At 32.3% G+C, this 16,288-nt stretch overlaps 1 protein-coding gene and 1 long non-coding RNA gene across 6 annotated transcripts in view; one reads left to right on the top strand and one right to left on the bottom strand.

Annotated features, from left to right (window-relative positions):
• The window catches only part of LOC135128116 (tyrosine-protein kinase-like otk), a 133,092-nt gene that overhangs the window by 68,244 nt on the left and 48,560 nt on the right, over nucleotides 1-16,288 (bottom strand). The gene's annotated exons all lie outside the window — the stretch shown is intronic.
• LOC135128117 (uncharacterized) lies at nucleotides 10,442-13,767 on the top strand. 5 transcript variants are annotated; one of them, XR_010280332.1, is made up of 3 exons: nucleotides 10,442-10,831; nucleotides 11,119-11,460; nucleotides 11,511-13,767. It is a non-coding gene; the product is annotated as an uncharacterized LOC135128117 (long non-coding RNA). The 5 variants fall into 5 exon arrangements; XR_010280334.1 differs by having other exon boundaries at nucleotides 11,505-13,767; XR_010280333.1 differs by having other exon boundaries at nucleotides 11,119-11,775; nucleotides 11,833-13,767.

Genomic DNA, 16,288 nt, shown 5'->3' with positions numbered 1-16,288 from the left:
GATTTTTTACTTTTCGATTTTTCGATGTTTAGAGTTTTAATTTCAGAATTTTCAATTTTTCAATTTCTCGATTTTTCAATTTTTCGAATTTTTAAATGTTAGGTGTTTCAGTTCTTTTTGATGTTTCGGTTTCTCGATGTTCAGATTTTTCGAGTTCTCGGTTTCAGATTTCTGGTTTTTCAGTTTTTCGATTTTTAAAATTTTTGATTTTTCTATTTTAAATTTTTTCGATATTTCAGTTTTTCGATTTTTCAATTGTTAGATTTTTGAATTTTAGAATTTTCAATTTTTCGAATTCTGGATTTTTTAATTTCTCGAGTTTTAAAATTGAAGGTTTTTCAGTTTTTTTGATGTTTCGGTTTCTCGATCTTTGGATTTTTCGAATTTTCGATTTTAAATTTTTCGGTTTTTCAATTTTTCGATTTTCCAAAATTTTAAAAATCGAAAAATTGAAAAACCTAAAAATCTACAGATCGAGAAATTGAAAAACTGAATAATTAAAATATTGAAAAATGCGAAAACTGAAATATTGAAAACTGATAAACGGAAGAAAAATCCAAGAATCGAAAAATTTTTTTTGTTACATTTTTGAATTTTAGAATTTTCAATTTTTCGATTTCTCGATTTTTAAAATTTTAGGTTTTTCAGTTTTTTTGATGTTTCAGTTTCTCGATCTTTAGATTTTTCGAATTCTCGGTTTTAAATTTTTCGGTTTTTCAAATTTTCGATTTTTAAAATTTTGGATTTTTCAATTTTCCGATTTTTCAATTTTACTATTTATCTACTTAACGAGATTTCGCTGTTTTGATTTTTTGATTGTTCAGTTTTTCTATTTTTAGAATTTTCAATTTTTCCATTTGTCGAGTTTTTTAATTTTTCAATTTTTCAGTTATTAACTTTTCGATTTTTCGATTATGGCCTGTTTCGATTTTTTAATTTTTCGATTTTTCGAATTCTTGACTTTTCCATTTCTCGATCTCTAAATTTCTTGATGTTTCGATTTTTCAGTGTTTTAGATATTTAGATTTTTCGCATCTTTCATAGCAACAAAAAAAAAAGCCGTCTTGAAATTTGCCAGTTAGTCAGTATTGAAATAATACTGAATTAACCTTGTTATTAAATTTAGTGCAATTGCAGTAACCCTCTCAAATTCAAGTTAATGTTGTTTATATGACTGAAAACATTTAGCACGTTGTCAGTTTTTTAAAACGTCAAATTTTCAAATCATTCCTGACACCACAAAGAGAAAATTATTAAGGGTAGATATTAAGGAAACCTAACCTTCAGTGACATAATGCTTAACATGGGTATACTAAACTCACTTGACATACACCTAGTAAAACTTTTGACTTAAGCTGCTTAAGCCAAACCATCCTTACAAGTCAAACTGGCTATTGTAAGCTTTATGGATCCGAACCGCAATAATTATTAGTGTCCATTGCTGCCACAATGGAGTTGTAAAGTTTTACTAGGTATATGTCAACTGAGTTAAGTTATACAATAGTCAGTTTTACTTATAAGGGTAGTTTGGCTTAAGCCACTTAAGTCGGTGTATATCAAGTGAGTTTAGTATACTAAATCGACCATTGTTGTTGCGTACACAGGGGAAGCAAACGAGAAGCTGAGAGAGCATCTACTTGACAATATTTTTAATATTATTTTTAGATTGTATAAATTATTATTTACTGCAATAAGGAAGAGACAAATTTTTATTAAAAATTAAGTAACAGATTTTCCAAAACCGTCTAGATGTATGATAAACACCCTGTATTATATGTACTATGTCTATGTATGTTTTCTTTTGAACCAAAAACGCTGTTGCATGGAAGCTACATGTTCTTAAAAAGTGGAATAGAAATTGAATTTTATTTAAGCGTTTTATGACGAACCAAGCGATTTTCATAAAATTTAGTACAGTAATATCCTAAACAAATATCATGTATTATTTTAATAGTATTATTATTTTTAGTTTCTCTGAATGTGTATGTTTTTGTTTCTCAAGCGTAACCTCCTTAGGTTACGCTTGAGAAATAAAAAGGAAGTATTGTATTAGAATCCCTCCGGCGAATAGTTACTTTCATGTTTTGCTCGACGCTTCATAACCCCTGGAATATAAAAAATACGTCCCCCTTTTCCGCCTCTGTTTACAAAATAATAGACTGCGGTACTTGATTTTAATCACAATTTATGGCTACTGAAGAAGTCCGAATGGTTACCAACACCAACTGAGGATTCTAAAACTACCTCTACCGATTAGAGAAAATTTCCGAAAAGTTTCCGGAAAAAAACCTATAAAGCGTTGTAGAGGTGTGTGTACATGTACAGAAGTATCTGTTCTTCATTACAATGAAGGATAATTGGTTTTTAGCCCAGGCTTATACCAAATCTATTCAAACATGATGTACATAATAGTTACAAAGATATCAAAATAAAAAATCTTTTTTTGGACTTCTGTACATTTTATTTCGCAAGCCAAAATCTAAGGAAAATATTGTAAGAGAGTCATTTTCACAAGTATCTGATTTCTGAAATTTCAACTTTTCCTATCATCTTACAGGTAGAAGAAGATAAAATTAGAAATTTTCCGTTTTTGTTGCCAGCCTGTTCGTAATACCATATAATATAGATAATCGAAAAAAAAGTTGTATGGTCAGCTATGGAATTAACTTTTAAAATATTGTGATGGCAGTACGATTGTTTTCCATTGAAGTTAGCTGTCAGTTTGACATTTGTATTGTCAAACTGACAGCTAACTTCAACAAAATTATTAAAACAGGACATACAATTATTATCCACAGTTGTGAATTGTAATTGTAAAGATTTATACAGGATTCGTCATTTTTATCAAAAAATAATACTTATATAGGTTAGTTAGTACTAGTATTGCAAAAGTTTCTGTTACAGCGTCAACATCCAGAATAATTTTATTTATACTAAGCTTTTCCTCTTGAAAAAGTGAAAAATAATTATTCTTGCATAATTAGTTTTGTAATAATGCAATATTATATATTGGAGATTACTGGAAATATCGTTTTTTTTTTCATTTGGTAAATGCCGCTGTTTTGCAGAAGAACCATCACAAACCCAGACGGAGAAGAACTGAGGGCTGGTACCTGATTTTATTATCCCCTACAGTTTGTAGGTTATAAAAATTTACAACATGGACTGGAGCAGATTAACGGGTTAGTGCCCTTACCGAATTGAGTCAAAAAAGAAAATAAACTATGCACAGAAGAATTTCGCGAACAACTTCCCATACTCTTAAAAACGAACAGCTATGACAGTGCAGATTTTGCGAACACGATTAAAAAAAAAATAATTCCATGACTGACTGGAGGACATTTTTTTTTATTAGATGATACAGTGGAGGACAAATCATCATGTTGACGTTTGAAGTTTAAAAGATTTCTCGCAGTGTCAAAAATGACAAAACTAAAGCTATGTGTAAGGTTACAATACACACTTTGTGATGTTGATATTGACGTCCAAGATTTTTTGACCGCAACTGTATATTAAACAAATAATTTATAAATTTACTGAATTGATTACAGTGAATTTTATTTCTACCATAAAATTATCGTAAAACTGAATATACAATCTAATCAAAATTTGTTTACAAAAAAGTGACGCTATCACTGCGTATTTACGGTTTAATTCATCATTCCGATTTTTAACGTTCCACAGTAGAGTTGAGCTAAAAAAAGTTTTACAAACAAATTTTATAATTTATCCCAGAAGCTATAATATATCACGGACTTCTTTAAAATTTTGACAAGACTCATCTTGGGAAAAAAAACAACTAAATCTTGTTCAGCTATCCGATGCTATACCTATTTCACTGATATATTTTCATTTACATATTACGATTGCTTATTCAGGGTGTCACTAAATTATGTATGAATGTATAGATTATCTCAGAAAAGACTAATTAGACTAATTACTAATAAATGATGATCTTACATGTAGTAAGTACTTTTTTGAAGCAAGTATTTCTCTGTTTTTATAGAAGCTTTCTTGCTAGTCTCTTTTTATTTATATAAATCCAGAGATTCACGAACAATATTAAAAGAAAAAAAGTTTCCTTGTCTTCATTCATGCATCCATTTGATTTTCCCAAGTTACAGCCGAGTCACCTTTTTTCACCGCCGTCGCTCTGATTTAAAATCCTAATAAATCGCGATGAAGAACGTCATTAAATAACGACGGAAAAAACAAAACGTTCTCTGCTCAGTATCAAAGTAAAGCACCACAAATCACCGGTGCTCCCTGCGAACTCTCATATTTCACGATTTTAGGGCGATATATTTAAACGGTGTGCAAACAAAAACAAATTAACCTTTTCTTAAGAGCTACGAAGCAGGGTGATGCAGAAATCCGAAAGTAGAGAAAATTGCCAGATAAAAATATCTGCAGTAAACACAAAACATCCACTTGTATTTTCCAGGGTTTAACATGTTGATGATAATTTCCCCCGAATCCTGCAGCGTCGGGAGATAAACCCGGACTTGGACCAAACAAAAAACGTCACGAACACTCGATGCGCAAAAAGAGGAAGAACTCAGCCTCAATGAAGTTTTCTACCTGAACGTGCTTTCCAGCCCGTCGAAATCACGCAAGTTCACTGTCACCGTAGTAAGAAGTTTGTTCTGAAATTTATTATTTATGGTATTAGAAGCCTTATCGTGTTGGCCCGCATTAACCACGAAACTCCGTGTAAATAAATGTAATGGAATGAAAGTCTCTTGCAGCATCTTCCACTCCGGGTTTATAAGTCACGGCAGTGAGGTCACGGTTTAAACATCTTAAACATCTGAAAGTCATTTGAAGCCAATAAGTGAAAATTCACGAATGACACACTAGTGGATAGAGACATAATACTCATTCTACTAAAGCAAACACAACATTATGTATTTGTCACATATGAATTTATGTTGTCATAATGCACACATGCACACCTAATGCGAACGTTATTTGTTATTGGAATGGCGATTTGTAGCCTTCAAAGAGCCGACTAAACTTTTTAAAAACTTGCTTTGTTTGTCAATGTAAAATATCGTTATCCTAAAACACGACATATGGCACAGAATTTTAAAAAAGTAACTACGTACTTTCAGAACCAAAACAATATGCACTCCACCTACACCATAAAATTTCTGCTCTCACTCAACACCAATAGCCAATATTCTCAATTTTACGATTGTGAGACCTACTATTGTGTAAACACACGAACCACCTATAAGAAAATACTTCTGAACACTATTATTTACGATAAGAACTTGAACAATCAGAATACATTATTCTGGGGAGCAAAATTTTAAATTTCTAATAACTTTCTGCAAAAAAAAACTGAAAATAAAGTAGTAGGGTTACAGACGAATCTCCAGAAAATAAAATTCCCACACTTAATATCCTACGTGTTGTAATCAACAAGAATGAAGAGAGTCCCCGAGTCGCACACAACTCTATCAGTTGCTGAGAATAAGCTCGATCAGATTGAAAGAACGTCGGTGTAAGAATATTTTCAAGTTGCATTAGCAGATATGGAACAAGTTTGTATTCTCAAGAATATTGAATATTGATTAGTAAACGTGTAGGTACCTGATAACAAACTGATCGAACAAATTCCTACTTAGTGGAAGAGATTTCACGAATGTGGTTTATACACACTATATAATCGAAAAAAAACGTCGTCAAGCCAACCGTGGAATTAATTTTTTAAAAATCTGTTGTATTTTCAGTTTCAGCTTTTGCCAACACTATTTTTTTTTTAATCAATTCCATAGGCGACTAGTGGACGTTTTTTTTTTTCGATCATATGGTAGTTTACTGTAAAAACAATAAAGTAGGTTGTGATTGCAAATGTAGAATTGACAAATCTGCTTCGCGGTGTTATTTATGCTATCAGCGCTTTGTTAAGGTTAAAATAATGACACATGTAACGTAAATGTCATAGGCATGTGGTTGGACGTCAACGCGTTAGTTAATTTAACGGCATAAAGCATTGATGCCGTGACATTGCACAATCACTGTGTACAACCCGGAGGTGTAGTTTTTTAGTCACGTTCAGTCTATATATTATTTTTTCGAGATGGTACGATATAGCTTTTCCTATTCTCCAGCCTCAGCTGTCTACGAACAAAAATAGTTGTTATACAGACAATATAAATTTTTAAATAAAAATTGTAACAGATTTAATAATTTTAATATTTAAACAATATATGAGGGATTGACGGTGCGTACGTTATAAGTTATAATTTATAATATACTGGTTTGAAAATTTTGAAAAAATTACAGTGGTTGTAACATGATCAGATTAAGTTCAATCTTATCTAGTCCACATGTTGACCCACAAATATAGCAGATCCTTGAGAACCTTGCTTACTTTATTTCTACGACTGTCGCAATGACTTTTATAATATACATCAAAAATGGACTGAAATTCCGGTTTTGTCAAAACAACGAAGGTTTTTCATTCGCAAATAAAACGATATATTTTCTACTATTTTTCTAACTTCTGAATACAGTAAGCAGAACATAAAGCTAAAGTCAAATCAAAATCATTTCATCTTATTGTAAAAAATAATAAGTATAGTCCTCCTAAAATTAAAAGAAATTAATTCTACAATAACGAAAACAACTTCAACAAACCTTTTCATTAGACGAGTCTAAATTAACTTTATTTCCTGAGTAATTATTTAATTAGTAGAGATTTTTGTCTGCAACAAAAAAATTCCGCAGAGAAGCTAATTTTTATTCCCTTTTAATTACATAATAGCGTATTTATCTACACTAAAACCAATCTCCCGTCCGTTTGAATATATTAAACAGTTCAAATGAAAGATTTTTACGTAATTAATTATTATTGTTCTCTACTCGAGCTATTCTCCAAGTACAACTCTAGATTGGCTAGACATTGATAATATTTTCTTAGAATTATACTAAAAAAACTGCTCGCTGCGTGTGATTATAACTTTGCTGACAGTAAGTTTTATGATCCTGTGTTTGCAGGCTAAAATTAAAGCAATATTTTCCAAATTTCTCTTGCTTGAAATTGTTACGTTGTTTCGTAACAACGTGATGACGAAACGACATTGTCGAAGTCGGGTTCCGTATACATGAGATTGCAATTATCGTTATAAGCAAAGGTCTGACCAAAGGACCTAATAAACTCTAACGTTTTAACGGGTGTTTGCAAAGTTGTTGCAAGCAACTTCAAATTAAGGACTCTCGTTTGAAGTTAGTTGCCTTGTGTATCCTCTTCCAGCAACTTTAATCTTTCAAACTATCTAAGTTGCATATAGGCTCAAACAGAAATATTAATTCTGAAATGTTGCAAAAGGTAATTTTGCTAAATCTCAAGACATTATTGTGGGAGCACTCATTTCAGATACAATTTTTCTTCCTTTCAACGGCATTCTTTTGTGTTAAACATATGGTATTGGCAAATCCGTAGTTTTGGCAATGAGCAAATTTTGTGTAAAATCGGAGATAAATCAATACATAAATTCTAAAGAAGAGACAACTGACCTCCAACGTCACTGCTGTTGATTCAAAAGGTTCAAAGGGTCAACAAGCCAATAAAATGATGGAAGGTTTATTAATCATAATTATAAAGGTGCTGAAGCGATTCGATTTATCGTAAATAATTTTGAAATCGCAAAACTGATAGCAAAATTTGTGACCCCGGAAGTGTCCGGAACTATAGGTACGTCGTACGAACATTCCATAGTTATTGGATAATATATTTATTTGTTTTGACAGAAATTTATGTTTTATTGCAACTGAATGCCACACAAGGCGAATGTATTTTGAGAGAATATTTTATTACTCTATTACTCAATGAACGGAAGTCAAAAGACAAAGAACGAGAGAGAAAGATAGCAACTAGCAACTGCTAAGTGGTAGCATTCATGAAAATGTTTACGTTTCCATCAATGTTTGCAAATATGAAACAACGCATTTTCAGTTAAAAAATACTGCTTTTTTAGTAATCTTAACGTTCTAGATTTTTTGTTACGATACCAACATTTCAACGGACACTTACTTAAATAGTTGTACCACTAAATTGAAAGACTTACGTATTATAAGATGACAAAAAATCTCAACAACCAAGGTTTTTTACAAGACATCTCTATTATTCAATTCTGTTTGTGTTTTCATAATATATATTTGTTTTTATTTCCTGGCCCTTAGCTAGGGAAATACTGAAAAGGGTCCATTTAACAAATGGTTAATTTAATGTTTTTCCACGTTTTATGGCATCAATGTCGGTCTCCCGTTTCCGTTTATCTGTCGTCTACCAGTCTGTCTGTTGACGATTTTTTTAGACGTGCAATCTCCGAAACTACTGGACCGATTGCTCTGAAATTGTGGGTGTATTTTAAGACAGTTGAACGCTAACCAGTAGCCAATTATTATTTGTTCCCACTACCAATCTTATGAGTGAAATGATTTCTTTTAAATAATATGCTTGATGTTTTTTAATCCATCCCTATATTTTATCCCATAGAGAACTAATTACTAATTTTTCAAAAAAAAAGCCTAAATTGTACAAAAAAATGTGAAAATTAAATATCTCGGGAAGTACAAAACGACTGCTCGAATATGCAAATCCAGATGAAATCTGTTACCTGTCATTACATTTTGACACTTTAATCTAGTGACCAAAGTTTCAAAATTTTGACAATTTAAGTGTATACTATTCCGAATCCACTTGGTCACTAAGATTTGTCTGTGACTTTAACAAAATTTCACTTAATTAGGGTGCTTGGGACATACAGAGTTTATCTTAAAAATATAAGTTGGCAGAATTAAAATTTATAATTTATCTATGTAATTTTTTTTTTATGAAACACCTTATATATTTTTAGCTATTTTGATTGACTTCTTAGGATTTACAACCACAGTTTATTTTGTAATTCTGACGTTACGACGTTATTTAAATTTTCTTGGAATCTTTTTGTCTATTAAAAAATTGCAGTAGGATGATTTTGAAAATCTGTTATACAATATCTTACATGGAGATAAATAAAAGTACTCGCTTTGTTATAGTATAAATAAAATAAAATTTTCTTATACAGAGTGTTTACAAAATTTTTACTTAAAATTCTCAAATATTCGATTTTTTTTAATAGAGCATCCTGTATTTTATTACTGTATTTTATTTTCTTTCTTTTTTGTAAAGTATTTTCTACATTTAAAATTGATAGTGGAAACGGTTTTTTACTTTTTTAAGAGGCACACTGACACATTAGAAGAATGAGAAAAAATAGAGTAAGACTCAGTAATAAAATACAGGGTGTTCTAGTTGTAGAAACTGAAATATCGATATTTGAAAATTGTATTGTTTTAGAAATTGGAATAACGAGGCAACGTAGCATCGGAATTTTAAATATAAACTGTAGTTATATACAACCTAGGAGGAAGCTAATAAGAATATGTAAAAATATACAAGATATTTCATGAAAAAAACCCTAAGTTGTGTGTTACGCCTTAAAAACAGACCACTGTTAAAAATAAGTTTAGTCGCTAAAGAATCGTATGACTTTGTTCTTTGACTTTTTTAGAAGATAGTGAGGACGTATATTTTTATCACCTCCAAAAAACTGATGACCTCCTCCCCCTTTTTTTGAGTAAATTTGAACAAAAATATGTAATATGACGTGCACTCTAATGTATGTTAGTAATTCACCCTTATTTTTAACTTTACGCAGGTGGATTATTGTAGAATACAATAAAATATACATCTCAGAAAAAGAGTATGCAATGTATTTATTTGAAACCTTCATAGCTCATTGAAACGTATGGATAAACTTTATTAAACGCTTGTACGTTGACTAGAAAAACACAAAAATATAGAATTATGAAATCGTCCTAAATTTTACAGATTTTGCACCATTTAAGATCCATAGCACCTATTTTTTTTTCAAATTATTATCTTCACTAGTTTGTGAGAATTAATGTTAGTGGGTAGTGTCATTTCTTATTTTTACTTTTATTTCAAAAATATGTCTTATCATAAACTAACCGCCTATTTTCAAGTTGTTGTGCTAGCAATTATCAACAATCTGATTGGTCTTACTATATGGCAAATTTAATTTGTGGTGAGGCAAATTTCACTTGAATTTGGGCCAGAAAACTGATAATTGTACTTTTAAATAATTAAGAAATTAAAATTAGACAAAATGTCTAAATAAAGAACAATTTTTACTTTTCGTAGCAATAATGAAGGTACTAAATACAATGTTGTTTTCCGAGGATTCTAAAAAGCAGTAACGTTTCCACTAATAATAGATACATATTATAAATATACAAATGACATTAAGCGTCACTAAAATGTTAATAAATCGAACAGCGAGAGGTGCTATGAAAAAATTAATCTCGGTTTTCGATTTCTTTGACAAAAAAATATGTCCCGACAAGGTATAGGTGAGGCCATGATACAAGTAAATATGGTATGGACATCCCATGAACCAAAACTCGTCTTCTTCTGCGCAACGTTATCTGACGTCATGTGGAGTGAATGACCTTCCACTTCTGTGTTGACATCTGATGTCAAATATCAATTTTAAGGGTTATGAGGCAGTTATGAGTTTTTGTGGTTATGAGGGTTATTGTTTATTGTTACCAAACTGATGCGTAAAAACAAATTGGTGGTTTGCTAGCGACCTAGCGTTGTTAAAAAAATAGCGGGGATGATAGCAAATAATAAGTAAATATGTATATTTCAGCCGAAGATACTCTGCAGAATAAAAATTGTGAAACATTGCAAATTGTTTTTACACTGATTGTGAACAGTAATAATAATTGTACAAAGAATCTCGTACATTTGGTAAGTACAAACCAATAATTTAATACACAACTATTAAGAAAGAAAATGTGATGTTGGAAGCCGAAGATTATATTAAATATTTAAATCAGGGATTTTTTTCATTTTTCTTAAACCCTTGTGTTTTAAGCTGTCTTGATAATGTACCTTGTTCATTTCTCTTATTCTGATATAAGTTCTTGTTCGGACTAAACAAGTAAGCACTTCATCAGGAACACTCATACAGTCTATGTTCATTTTAACTAAATTAACAATATTTTGAATAATTTTTGGCTCTTTTTTTATTTCAGGCCCATGATAGGCCAGAAATAAAGTTTCCATCGCTTTTGCAATTTGTAAAAATTCTGGCGATGGCTGTATTAATTGCCCTTTGGATATAAATTGAATCCAATCAGAAGTAGATGTAGAAGCTACAACATTCTGTGATGAGACACCAAGATGAGAATATTTTGTACGAAAACGATGGGCAACATATCCAGCGAGATACCGGAGACCTTCATCGCTAACAATGGTGGATGGTAAAGAGACATGAATATCAGAGTCATTATCAGTGAACTGCAAATGTGCAAAATCGTCAAAATCTTGATTGCCTGACCATTCGTTTGAAGTACCGATTAATGATGTGAAAAGGGGTACTGTCAAACAAACTTCATTTCCACCTAATGGTTGAACTAAGTTGCAGGCGTTATCTTCCTCGCAATTTTTGTTGTTGCTTAAGGCTCTTGGTGAATGTCTTCCCAGAATATACCATCTTAAGCGATGCATAAAATCTACTGGATTTGGTTGGTCATTGGCAGCACCCATTGCTCTCATGTGAGAAAAGAAATTTTCCAATACATCTTGATTCAAGCGATGGGTCAAAATATATTCCAGATTGTATTGTTCTTTGAGGTGCAAAAACAACTTTTCTAGAGAGCTATTGCTAACAATAATCCCTTTTTGAAATGGTAACAAACATTTATGGCCTTTGACTCTTAGCTTTGTTATAGTTTCAGTCATTTTAGATAAAAGTTGTTGCTGCTTCTGGAGATCTAAACCATAGCCGACAACGCCAGTGCGCGAATATTTAGAATTGGTATTAAATAGATCAAACCAGTCATTAACTAACTCGACAAAGTTGGCAAGTAAATTAAAATTCGGATCATTAATTAAATTATTCTCCCCACAGTACTTAATGACATTTGCTGTGGTGCGAGAAAATAATTTAGCCGCCCATTTCACTTTTTGGCGTTGAGAACGCTTAACATCTATTAGGTGTTGGGTAATTTTATGACCCATTTTTAAATCAGATGTTTCACCCAGAGCTAAAAATTGTTCAACCGCGCTCTTTGTCAAGGTTGAATTTTCGAAAATAAATCCATGATCTAAAAAATGGTTCCTTATCAGTTTTAAAAGATGTGGAACATCTGCAAAAACATAAATGAGCTTTGTTTCATCACTAGGATGGCTAAAACTTGTGTTGCTGGTATTGATATTCAAACATTTCCATAGTCTCATGTTGGTCGTACCCATATCGCTTACTATGGCAGTCACTGTGTACCCACTGTGGTACAACTGTTTTAATGAATTATGTAATAATTCTTTGGTAACAGGAGTATCAAAATTATAAAATATAGGTTGCTTCCAATTGGAACACAAACCCCGGGCCATTATTACTTGGACTGCCTTGTGCGGCCCAAAAACTTGTTCCTTTGTTTTTAGAAAACAAATTTGTTTATTCACAAACATTTCATCGAATGATAAGACAGTGAGTCTTTCTAAAACTGTTAAGTTTTTGGCTTGTTTCTCCATGAGAAGAGCCACGTTTTTTAGCAAACCTGGACTTATATCAAAAGTATGGGCCCATCGTCTGAGAGTTCTCAGATCAGGGAATGGAAACTTGCAGGTTTGCCTCAAATATCGATAAGCTTTTGGACTCACACTTCTTAAAGAAATTGCTGATGCTATGTCATCGGACGACCAACAGACACGTTTCTGTTTAATTAGGCGCCGTATCTGACCAGGGGTAAACAGTTTTTTTGAAGCTGTACCAATCGTCACTAAATCATTTTTTTCATTTAATTTCTTTACGAGTCGTCTATTTTCCTCTTCAATTTTTTCATTTTCACGCTGTATGTCATCATACTTTTTCTGTAATGCATTAAATTTCTTTTCCCACTCGTTTTCATAATTTCTTTGTTTAGTTGTATCCTCAAAGTCATTTAGCGGCTGAATACCATGTTCCGTTTCTTTTGCTACGTCTGTTACACCAAACAAATTAACATGACACTTTTTGCGCGCGTTGATATCAACTTTTCGCACTATTTTTTCCGTTGAGCCGTTTTTATTTGGCGTAAAATTGTGTTCGACAGACACTTCCACTTGATCCGAACTTCCACAAAATCCACTTTTATTTGGAGATAAGGGAATTTTAATTGTGGGAATTGCCGTGGACACTAACCTTCTCCTGTTCTTTGGGCTATAGCCCAATATTATCTGCTGCATAGATTTATAATTAAATTTATCTTCAAAATGAAGAGAACATATTCGAGCTACAAAGAAAACAAATCTGTGTGAATATTCCACTGTTAAATGTAAAATACTTATGCTGTTACCATTTTTTGTATTAACAGGAGGAATCCTACAAAATGCTGACCACTGCTCTGATAGAACAGGATCCTTCGGAAATCTATAAAAGTGAATTCCTTTGGATTTCTTTTGGCTGGTGTTACAACCCATGACTGAACAGTAAGCCATGTTCCAAGATTTGTAATAAACAGGAGATACAATAACACAAAAACGACAAACTTAATTCTTGCATATACCTGCTACCTCAACTGTCACAATGTAGATATGACGTTATATTTTTGTTTTAAGAACGGTATAAAGTAAAAGAACTTTTCACAATATGTTAAATAATTTATTTCTGTCATTAAAACAATTCTATTTCATGATGAAAATGTTTTTTTTTTTGTAGTCCTCCGTTGGTGACTTTAGTTGGGCTCGGTAAATATTTCAATTTCCCGCCTGAATACAGCCAGGTGACGTCAGCAAACCTGCGTATGTCCATACCATATTTACTTGTATCATGGGTGAGGCTCACAGGGAGAGAAAATGCTATCAAAACACTTTACGCCAATTTTTATGTAGAAAAAACGTACACATGGAAATCATATTGACACATGATGTTTCGATAATAGCTTTCCGTGCACCAATTTATAGCAAGAATCTCCGGCTGAAACAGCATTCGGTTTGCGGCATTTTCACCACAATTGACACATTATCCAGACACTAATTTACTACATTTCCTCCGCCAGCACCGACATCGACAACATTTCTCCATCCTCAACAACAACAATAATAATCCACACTGACAAACCCATTAGACATATGTCGCTCGATCGAAGACATCAGATTTCTCTTCATAGCAGCAACAACATCACGAACACATAATGCATCAGACCCAGCCTCTCTGTAAATATTTCAGGTAGTAGATACGTTACCCGTTCGTGACGCGTCAAACAAAGCGCGGTTTGCTGCAATGAAGAGAAAATTGCTCTTCCCAGCCGAATACAAACGTGCTCGCTGGAGAAGTCTTCATTTAATTAGAATTCTTTATATTTCATTCAGCGAGAAAGCCATTTGTCCGCAGCGTCGTCGAAGGAATGTGTCGCGCACTTGAACATCTAGTGCTCTCCGAAGCCGCATCCAGCAGGTATTCAACGATGTGAACGACCGGCCCTAAAGACAAAAGATAGGGCTCTTTTGGTTCCGCTTTGGTGATTCTACTTCCGGTTCGCTAAGAAGATTGCTTCCGTTGCTCTGTTCAAGACGTGCCGCGCTTCTGATTAAATGGTTCGGCTTTTTGTTTTGCTTTGAGCTGGCATGGGTGAGGTGGTAAAAGGAAATGCCGAAGAAATATGTACTTGTTTGCTAACGATCGCGGCAGATGCGGTAATTGCTTGAGAGATATGCGTTTAGTGAAACGAAACCTTGATATTATAAATTGGACGACTTAACGCTAAAAGGGAAAATATGTTGCTCACGAATAAAAAAAAACGAAACTTTAAGTTGTTTGCAGCGAATTTCTCAGACATAATATATATAGCACAATAAATATCGCACAGAGTGCATTTCGTTTAGCGAGAATAAGTCATACTTAGTGTATTTAAGTAAATACCTAAACTGTAGGGAAAGATGTGTAATTTACTAGTCAACATGATTTCTGATAAGTATTTATAAAATTTCTATTCTGATCAGATGTCTTACCTACATTTCCAAAATGAAAATAGTGATCATATTAACAACTGTTTATTGTGTTGATGTAAAAGGGTACATATAAGGCTTAAAAGGGGAAAATAATATAAATCGCAATAATATTTCTGCGCTACAAGACCTAATTCTCACAGTTATCACGTAGCAGTGTGAACATCTCCGAATAGCCTGTCGTGTTCTGCGTTATTTGATCAGTAGAAACAGAAAACTCTCTTGCAATTACGTAAAAATACACATCCAAAAATATTTCTGAAACGAAGACCCCTCCATTCTGGTTATTGTTAAGTGTATTTAAAAGAAAACTTCGGAAACATACTGCCAAATAAAAAAAATCTACTGATTTTTATGAGAATAGTCAACTGATTGAGAAAGAGTATAGCTAAAAAGCGTTTCCTACATTATAATAAATAAGTTACAAAGAAAAACTGAAACTACTAACCTGATTATTGTGAAAATTACTTGTACTAACGTTTGCTATGTAATCCCTCGGGTGAGTTTCTAAATTTTTGCTCTAATTACCCATGGCGCTTATCAGCAGTTTCAATTTCACTCTTGACGTAAGCGCCATGGGTAACTAGAGCAGAAATTTAAAAAATCACCCGGTATTTAAAATGTGTAAAATAATTCGTTTCTACATTTGTGATTGATTGATTTTCGCCTTTATTTTTTTAGAGAATTTCCGAAACTACGTAACTGACTGTCGGAAAACCAATGAATGTGGCTAATCATTCAAATTTTACAATTTAACTTAGAAGAAACTACAAAACCAGTTTTGCAGACACTTTGAGATTTTCGTGAACATGGTAAATCGATATGCAGAATTCATCCCTCCATCCCTTTCAAAAACTTGATAACGTCATAGCCTAATTTTGTTAAGTACCAGTTGTTTAATAATAAAATTAATGGCAATAATAATTTATTCCCAACCACCAATTATTTGTAAGAAATATAAATTAAATTAAACAAAGGACGTAAAAAATATACATATCTAGTAATTTTTATTAATTCAAAACTTAAACAAAATCTCTCATCTCATCAAAAAAATACAATTCTTAAAATTCATACTGTGACATGCTGCTTTGTTTATGGTATAACAATGTATATACATATTTTTTAATGATACGTGTACGAATTAACCTAAAAAAAAAAAAAAATAAATACTACAGGAAACTTTTATATCTTTTTTTTTTATTTTCACAAGCGACC

The sequence above is a fragment of the Zophobas morio genome, unplaced genomic scaffold (assembly GCF_036711695.1).
Source record: "Zophobas morio isolate AGI-343-1 ecotype UQ-CSIRO unplaced genomic scaffold, CSIRO_AGI_Zmor_V1 ptg000012l, whole genome shotgun sequence".
NCBI classification, from domain to species: Eukaryota; Metazoa; Arthropoda; class Insecta; order Coleoptera; family Tenebrionidae; genus Zophobas; species Zophobas morio.
The sequence above is the reverse complement of the archived record's forward strand: the minus strand, read 5'-3'. Positions and strand labels throughout refer to the sequence as shown.